The sequence below is a fragment of the Lathyrus oleraceus genome, chromosome 3, assembly GCF_024323335.1.
Source record: "Lathyrus oleraceus cultivar Zhongwan6 chromosome 3, CAAS_Psat_ZW6_1.0, whole genome shotgun sequence".
In the NCBI taxonomy this organism is placed as follows: Eukaryota; Viridiplantae; Streptophyta; class Magnoliopsida; order Fabales; family Fabaceae; genus Lathyrus; species Lathyrus oleraceus.
The window spans coordinates 146,025,187-146,033,641 of NC_066581.1; the positions used below are offsets into that span (position 1 = coordinate 146,025,187).

The 8,455-nt window shown below is 37.1% G+C and overlaps 1 long non-coding RNA gene across 1 annotated transcript; it reads right to left on the reverse strand.

The window, feature by feature from the left end:
- Positions 1-6,969: 6,969 nt before the first annotated feature.
- Positions 6,970-8,208, reverse strand: LOC127125866 (uncharacterized). The gene is made up of 2 exons (XR_007804825.1): positions 7,789-8,208; positions 6,970-7,218 (listed from the first exon to the last, which is right to left on the reverse strand). It is a non-coding gene; the product is annotated as an uncharacterized LOC127125866 (long non-coding RNA).
- Between the last annotated feature and the right edge of the window lie 247 nt (positions 8,209-8,455).

The window sequence follows — 8,455 nt, forward strand, 5'->3', positions numbered from 1 at the left end:
GTCGCGCTTCAAGATACAGTGAAGACAAGACTGATAGAGCACTTCCACGAATATGATGACGTGTTTGCTTGGTCATACCAAGACATGCCTGGATTAGACACTGATATTGTGACTCACAAGCTTCCCCTTAAAGAAGAATGCCCTGCCGTCAAGCAAAAGCTAAGAAGAACTCGACCATATATGGCTCTCAAGATCAGAGAAGAGGTGAGAAAACAGTTTGACGCTGGTTTCCTGGAAGTCGCTAAATACCCACAATGGGTTGCTAACATTGTACCAGTGCCGAAGAAAGATGGAAAAGTTCGCATGTGCGTAGATTACCGAGACTTAAACAGAGCTAGTCCCAAAGACGATTTCCCATTACCTCACATTGATATACTGGTGGATAACACAACTCAATTCTCCGTGTTTTCCTTCATGGACGGTTTCTCAGGATACAATCAAATTAAAATGGATCCCGAAGACATGGAGAAGACCACGTTTATTACTCCTTGGGGCACCTTTTGTTACAAAGTAATGCCGTTTGGTTTAAAAAACGTTGGGGCAACATATCAACGTGCCATGGTGACTCTCTTTCACGACATGATTCATGAAGAGATCGAGGTGTATGTCGATGACATGATTGCCAAATCCCAGACAGAAGAAGAGCATATCATCAACCTGGAGAAACTATTCACTCGTTTGAGGAAGTTTAGGTTGAGACTTAATCCTAATAAATGCACATTTGGGGTTCGATCTGGGAAGCTGTTAGGCTTTATTGTAAGCCAAAAAGGAATTGAAGTAGATCCCGACAAGGTTCGAGCCATTCAGAACATGCCTGCACCAAAGACTGAGAAAGAGGTTCGCGGTTTCTTGGGGAGACTAAATTACATTGCCAGGTTTATCTCTCACCTTACTGCAATATGCAAACTAATATTCAAGCTTCTGAGGAAGAATCAAGGCGTGGAGTGGAATGAGTACTGTCAGATAACCTTTGATAAAATCAAGGAATACTTGCAAGAGCCACCGATTCTAATGCCCCCTGCCGAAGGAAGACCTCTCATCATGTATCTAACTGTGCTTGACGAATCCATGGGTTGTGTATTAGGACAACAAGATGAGACTGGTAGAAAAGAGCATGCCATCTATTATCTGAGCAAGAAATTTAATGATTGTGAGACCAGATATTCATTACTCGAGAAGACTTGTTGTGCACTCACATGGGCTGCTAAGCGTCTAAGGCAGTACATGCTAACTCACACAACTTGGCTGGTATCTAAAATGGATCCCATCAAGTACATATTCGAGAAACCAACTCTCACTGGTAGGATTGCTCGATGGCAAATGTTGTTGTCAGAATATGATATCCAAAATGTTACACAAAAAGCGATCAAGGGAAGCATACTGGCAGACCATCTTGCTCACCAACCACTAGAGGATTACTAATCTTTGAAATTTGACTTTCTAGATGAGGACATCATGGCTGTTAAGGATGCTGAAGACTCCAAACTAGAGTAAAGCCTCGAGCCAAGAGCAGGCTGGTCACTCATGTTTGATGGTGCCTCAAATGCAATAGGCCATGGAATTGGGGCAGTGATGATGTCTCCCAAGAATTTACATATACCATTCACCGCAAAGCTTTGTTTTACCTGCACAAATAACATGGCCGAGTATGAAGCTTGCATACTAGGGTTGGAAGAAGCTATTGAGTTGAAGATCAAGATACTATAAGTATTTGGGGACTCTGCTCTAGTCATACATCAGATCAGAGGTGATTGGGAAACAAGGCATGCTAACCTAATTCCATACCGGGATTATGTACTGAAGCTACTCCCAAAGTTTGACGAAATCACTTTCTCTCATATTCCCCGGGAAGAGAATCAGATGGCAGATGCTTTAGCAACTTTGACTTCCATGTATAAATTAATATGGCCCAACCATCAGCCTCATATCGAGATTATGCGTTTTGACGAACCTGCTCACTGCCTGACTACGGCAGAAGAGCCAGATGGTAAACCCTGGTTCTTTGATATCAAACAGTATCTAGAGAAGCGGGAATATCCGGCAGAGGCTTCCAGCCTTGACAAAAGGACCCTCCGGAGGTTGGCATCAAAGTTCCTCTTGAATGGAGAAGTATTGTACAAGCAAAACTACGACATGGTTTTATTAAGGTGTGTGGACAAACACGAAGCAGATCAGCTTATGAGGGACATACACGAAGGTTCTTTCGGTACGCACGCCAATGGGCATGCCATGGCCAAGAAAATTCTAAGGGCAGGTTACTACTGGTCGACAATGGAAGCTGATTGTTACCATTACACCAGAGCATGCCACAAATGCCAAATCTATGCTGACAAAATACATGTACCGCCTACCCCACTGAATGTCATAGCATTACCTTGGCCTTTCTCTATGTGGGGCATCGACATGATTGGAATGATAGAACCCAAAGCGTCAAATGGACACAGATTTATCTTGGTGGCGATAGATTATTTTACCAAATGGGTGGAAGTCGCGTCTTATGCGAACGTCACAAAGCATGTAGTCGCCCGTTTCTTGAAAAATAACATCATATGTCGATATGGTATTCCCAACAAAATCATCACTGATAATGGGTCCAATCTCAACAAGACCATGGATGAGTTATGTGCAACATTCAAGATCGAGCACCACAACTCATCACCCTATCGACCTAAGATGAATGGGGCTGTTGAAGCTGCAGATAAAAATATCAAGAAAATCATCCAAAAGATGGTTGTTACGTACAAGGATTGGCACGAGATGTTACCTTTTGCGTTACATGGCTATCGCACGTCGATACGAACTTCAACAGGGGCAACCCCTTATTCCTTAGTATACGGTATGGAAGCAGTTCTCCCTATAGAAGTAGAGATCCCCTCGATGAGAGTCCTGATGGAGGCTAAGCTAGACGAGGCGGAATGGATTCAATCAAGGTATGACGAGCTCAACCTTATTGAGGAGAAACGCTTGAAAGCGTTAGGTCACGGTCAACTCTTTCAGAGGCGTCTTAAAAAGGCATTCGACAAGAAAGTTCGTCCTAGGGTGTTTCAAGAAGGAGATTTAGTACTGAAGAAAATCTTGCCCATTCACAAAGACTCTAGAGGGAAATGGACACCAAATTATGAAGGCCCATTTGTGGTGGTTAGAGCCTTTTCCGGAGGCGCTCTAATTCTAGCAACTATGGACGGTGATGAGTTGTCGCTTCCCACCAATACTGATGTTGTTAAAAAGTACTTCGCCTAAAAAAGTGGAATAATAAAAGTCGCTAAATTGAAAACCTGAAAGGGCGATCTAGGCACAAAAAAATGGCTATCCCGGTGGATCGAAAACCCGAAAGGGTGATCCAGGCAAAAATTAGGGATAAAAATAAAAGAATTCGACCCGCTGAGTTGAAAACCCGAAAGGGCGACTCAGGCAAAAATGGGTATCCCGGTGGATCGAAAACCCGAAAGGGCGGTCCAGGCAAAAGTTAGGGATTAATTCCAAGGCAAAAGTTGTACTTACGGACATCTGACATACTCTCAAATACAAAGAATCGATCTACCTCACTTTTCAAAAGCAAAGTGCTCGGGCTATCAAAGACATAAGGGCCATAGCAGTGTGGAAACTCAATAAAAACTCAATTCTCATTGCCATTTCGTTTCTATGCACAGCAATTACCTCATTAAGGAATTGCGTCTTTATGTACAATCACCCATTTAAGGGTCAAATCAATAAAAGAGAATTTTTTCTCAACAAAGTGTGCCCAAATCATTTTTTATTTTATCTGTTTGTTTGCAAAGAACCTTTTATTTTTGATAAACATCACTTTTAAAAACTATTGGAGAAAATAAAATGCATGTTTGAATAAAGCGGTAAAATTGCTTTTGAAACAGTAAGCGGAAGAATCCTTTAGTCCCCAAGATTCACTCTTGTCTTTCATAAAGGTGCAAGACTGATTGCAGATAGTTATTTTCTTTTCAACTACTGATTCATACCTCTCATAAATGTACTCATGGTATAGCCAGACCGGGGCAAGGCTCCATCACATTTCCAACAGAAACATTGATAAATCATGGATGGAGTATCACGTGTTGAAAAGTCTGAACCTTTCAATGATTTGGAACAACCCAAATATATTCCCAAAACCACTTAGCAGGGGCATTAAAATTTGATCTCCATTGATCGCCCCAATGATAAAAAAATCCATACTGTTGGCATCATACCTCAAAGCGAAATGTCTTAACCGGGGCATATCCAATTACCCAGTTGCATCCCAATATGCATCACAGGCATCATTTCATGCATAATTTCCCGCCAAACAAGAAAATTAAGAAAAACACAGTCATACCAATCATCAGCATACTCATGCATAACACTCCCACAAAATGGGAATTTCAGCAAAATAAAAAACATTCGCATACCTACAGCCAAATATCCCCAGCAAAATTGCATACTTGCATACATCCCATGCATGGGATATTCCCACCTAAAGTGGGACATTATACAAAAATCAAATATAAAACAACAGGATCCAAGGTCATTAGTATATGTCTCGGACATTCCTCATTTCCAAATAAAGTTATTACCCTACATAGGCTCGTAGGGTTATTTCTTAGCAGAACATTTTTCAACTTTTTAAATAATGATATTCCCAGCATTTTTCTTTACACTCATTGCTCCCCAAGCAGAGGTTACCCTAAAAAGTCTCTTATGAGCTTTTCCCCTGCAGAGCATTTCTAGTCAATCTCCCAAAAGGAGTCTTTTCAAAAAATTCCCCCAACAAACGAATATTCGAGATACTGCTTCATTTATCTGAAGAATCTCATTTCTCTGTTTGAAATACTGCTCTAAGTATCCTCGGAGAGTCTTAGGTTCAATTAAAGTATTTTTCCCTTGCTGGAATATTTTAATTCTATCATATAGGATGTTGTTTCGACTCGATACAGAGAATCTCATTTTTACTGTTTGAGATGCTGTTTCATCAATGTGAAGAGTCTCATTTCAGATTTTTTTAGAGATGTTGCTCTAAGTATCCTCAGAGAGTCTTAGGTTCAATTAAAGTATTTTTCCCTTGCTGGAATATTTTAATTCTATCATATAAGATGTTGTTTCGACTCGATACAGAGAATCTCATTTTTACTGTTTGAGATGCTGCTTCATCAATATGAAGAGTCTCATTTTAGATCTTTTTAGAGATGCTGCTCTAAGTATCCTCGGAGAGTCTTAGGTTCAATTAAAGTATTTTTCCCTTACTGGAATATTTTAATTCTATCATATAAGATGCTGTTTCGACTCGATACAGAGAATCTCATTTTTACTGTTTGAGATGCTGCTTCATCAAAATGAAGAGTCTTATTTCAGATTTTTTTAGAGATACTGCTCTAATATCCTCAGAGAGTCTTAGATTCAATTAAGGTATCATTCCCTTGCTCGGAATATCTTAATTCTATCATATAAGATGCTGTTTCGACCCGATACAAAGAATCTCACTTTTACTGTTTGAGATACTGCTTCATCAATATGAAGAGTCTCATTTCAGATTTTTAGAGATACTGCTCTAAGTATCCTCGGAGAGTCTTAGATTTAATTAAGGTATCATTCCCTTACAGGAACACCTTAATTCTATCATATAAGATGTTGTTTCGACTCGATACAGAGAATCTCACCTTTTACTGTTGAGATGCTGCTTCATCGATATGAGGAGTCTCATGCCAGATTTTCCTTATACTGCTCTAGCATCTTGAAAAATCTTGAGTTTTAGCTAGGGATGTCATTCCATTGCTAACATATCTCGACTGTGACATCCAAGATACTGTTCTGACGACTCCTAGAAAGTCTTGACTGTTCCATTTTACTGTGGGATGATGTCTTTTTGCCATTTCTCACCTTTTACTGTTGAGATGCTGCTTCATCGATATGAGGAGTCTCATGCGTAAAGACTACTGTCATTATCACTTACCGGTTTGAGGTAATTAAATAGGGGCAGCTGTCATACCCCAATTTTGTCCGGCCATTTGTGGTTTACCCATGAGATCTCTTTGTTTCAAAGGCCTATTTGCATAAGTGTATCCATAATCTAAAATATGGTTTGAATCTTTTTACATTACTAATCCAAAACTTATTTTTTTTATTAGTAAGTATTAAGAGTCATGTTATTATTTCTATGATCACTATTTACTAGTCCATTTACACGTCCCAAGTATTTATACCAAGTTCTAAGTTCTTCATGGGTTCCCAAATTAAATTTGCATTTTTTAGAAACATGTATGTGTTTTTTTTTTAATTAAAAGTCTCATATTTAGATTTTTGTATTTAAAATAGAATTGTGTTTTTTATAAAATTAAAAGTCCCATATTTAGATTTTTGTATTTAAAATAGAATTGTGTTTTTTTTAAAATTAAAAGTCCCATATTTAGATTTTTTGTGTTTAAAAATAGAATTGTGTTTTTTTAATTAAAAGTCCCATGTTTAGATTTTTGTGTTTAAAATAGAATTGTGTTGTTTTTAAATTAAAAAGTTCCATATTTAGATTTTTGTATTTAAAATAGAATTGTGTTGTTTTCTTTTAAAATTAAAAGTCCCACATTTAAATTTTTGTGTTTAAATTAGAATTCTGTTTTTTTTAAATTAAATTACTATACTTAGTTTTTGTGTTAAGTTAAAAATATTTTGTTTTTAAAATTAAGTCATTATACTTAAATTAGAAATTTGTTGTTTTTAAAATTAAGTCATTATACTTAAATTAGAAATTTGTTGTTTTTAAAATTAAGTCATTATACTTAAATTAGAAATTTTTTGTTTTTAAAATTAAGTCATTATACTTAAATTAGAAATTTGTTCTTTTTTAAAATTAAGTCATTATACTTAAATTAGAAATTTATTGTTTTTAAAATTAAATCATTATACTTAAGTTAGAAGTGTATTGTTTTTAAAAGTTGAATGATTAGCATAAATAAATATTGAGTTAAATTTTGAAAGATTAAAAGGTAATTACATAATTAAAATTTAATTCAATAAGTCCCAAATAATCCAAGCACATATTTGTCTTAAAAAAAACCCAAGGTAATTACAGTGAAATTTGCTACAAATGGAAATAAATCCTAAAGACCAAAGTCAGGTAATCAAATTGAAATCTCTTTGAACTGGGGCGCGCCTCCAACCTTGCTGTATTACAACCTCCAACCTTGCTGTATTACAGCTCACTTTTCCATTCCATCAAAGTCACTTCATTCCTGTAACCTACAAAGAGAAAAAATAGCTTAAATAAAAAGTACTTTTCAGAAGCGCTTAAGAAACTGAAAAACAACAAAATAAACTACTTGGCTCAAAGCTTTACCCAGCAGGTTAACATGAATACTCAAAAAAAGCATTTTGACAATAGCTTATAACAGTAACAAATTATCAAAAATAGAATCCCATATAATCTGGAGAAAAAATGTACAACAGGAAGGAGTTTTTAAGACTTAAATAACTCTTCATAAAGGGATTTAGAAGTTAACAAGAAGGACAGAACAATTTTTCAAAAAAAACCATACGAGAACAGAATAATTTTTTCAAAAAAAAACATACGAGAACAGAGCAATTTTTCACACATCAAGAGCACAACAATATTTCTAAAAACCCTAAAAAACAAACACAGGACAACGGAGCAAACTGAGCAATCTCTTTCAAACCCAGAACACATAGCAGCAATATATCTCAAAAAGACCCTAAAAGCAAAACATAAATACTTTTCTTGAAATCCCAGAGAAAATCTAAAACAACTTTCACGAAAACAGACAAAGAAGCAGGCTGAGGAAGAAAACTTACCTGAAACTGCGACGGGTTGCCGGCGACGGACTCAGATCAAAGCGCTCCTTTTTTCGCCTGAAGCCACCACTCACCTCCTTCGCCGTGGTAAATATAACGAACCCCTTTTATTTTTAAATCGCAACATGCAACGCTTTGAGTTTGGTTTGGGAATTTCAGAGTCCGGATTCGAATTCGGGAGGTTGTAGGTAGTGGGTTAGGTCACGTTTTGGGTAGGGTTACCGGAGATGGATGGAGGCTCCGCCATGAGCCACCGCCTCCGGTCGTCTTCTCCAAGAGAGAAGAAAATTTTTAGGGTTTCGACAAAGCTCCTTCTGAGCGTAAGTTTGCAGAGAGAGACGTTTAGGTTGGAAAGTGAAGAGAGAAAGTGAAAAAAGAAAAAGACGTTTCAAGTTTCTTTATTTTTTTAGTTTTAACACGGCCAATGGAATGTGAAAGTAATGGTGACAAGTGTCACCAACCCTGGACACTTGTCACCGTTCAGAAAAAGAAGCCTCCTAAGTCAACAAGTTTGACCAGACCCTTTATGGGTTTTCCTTTGCTCTTAGGCCCATGTTCCTTGATTGTTCACACCCGTACAGTTTAGAATAGAACAAATGTTTTGATTGTTAATATTATTTTATTTTATTTTTGAAGTTTTAGTTATACTATTATTAATGTTATTTTA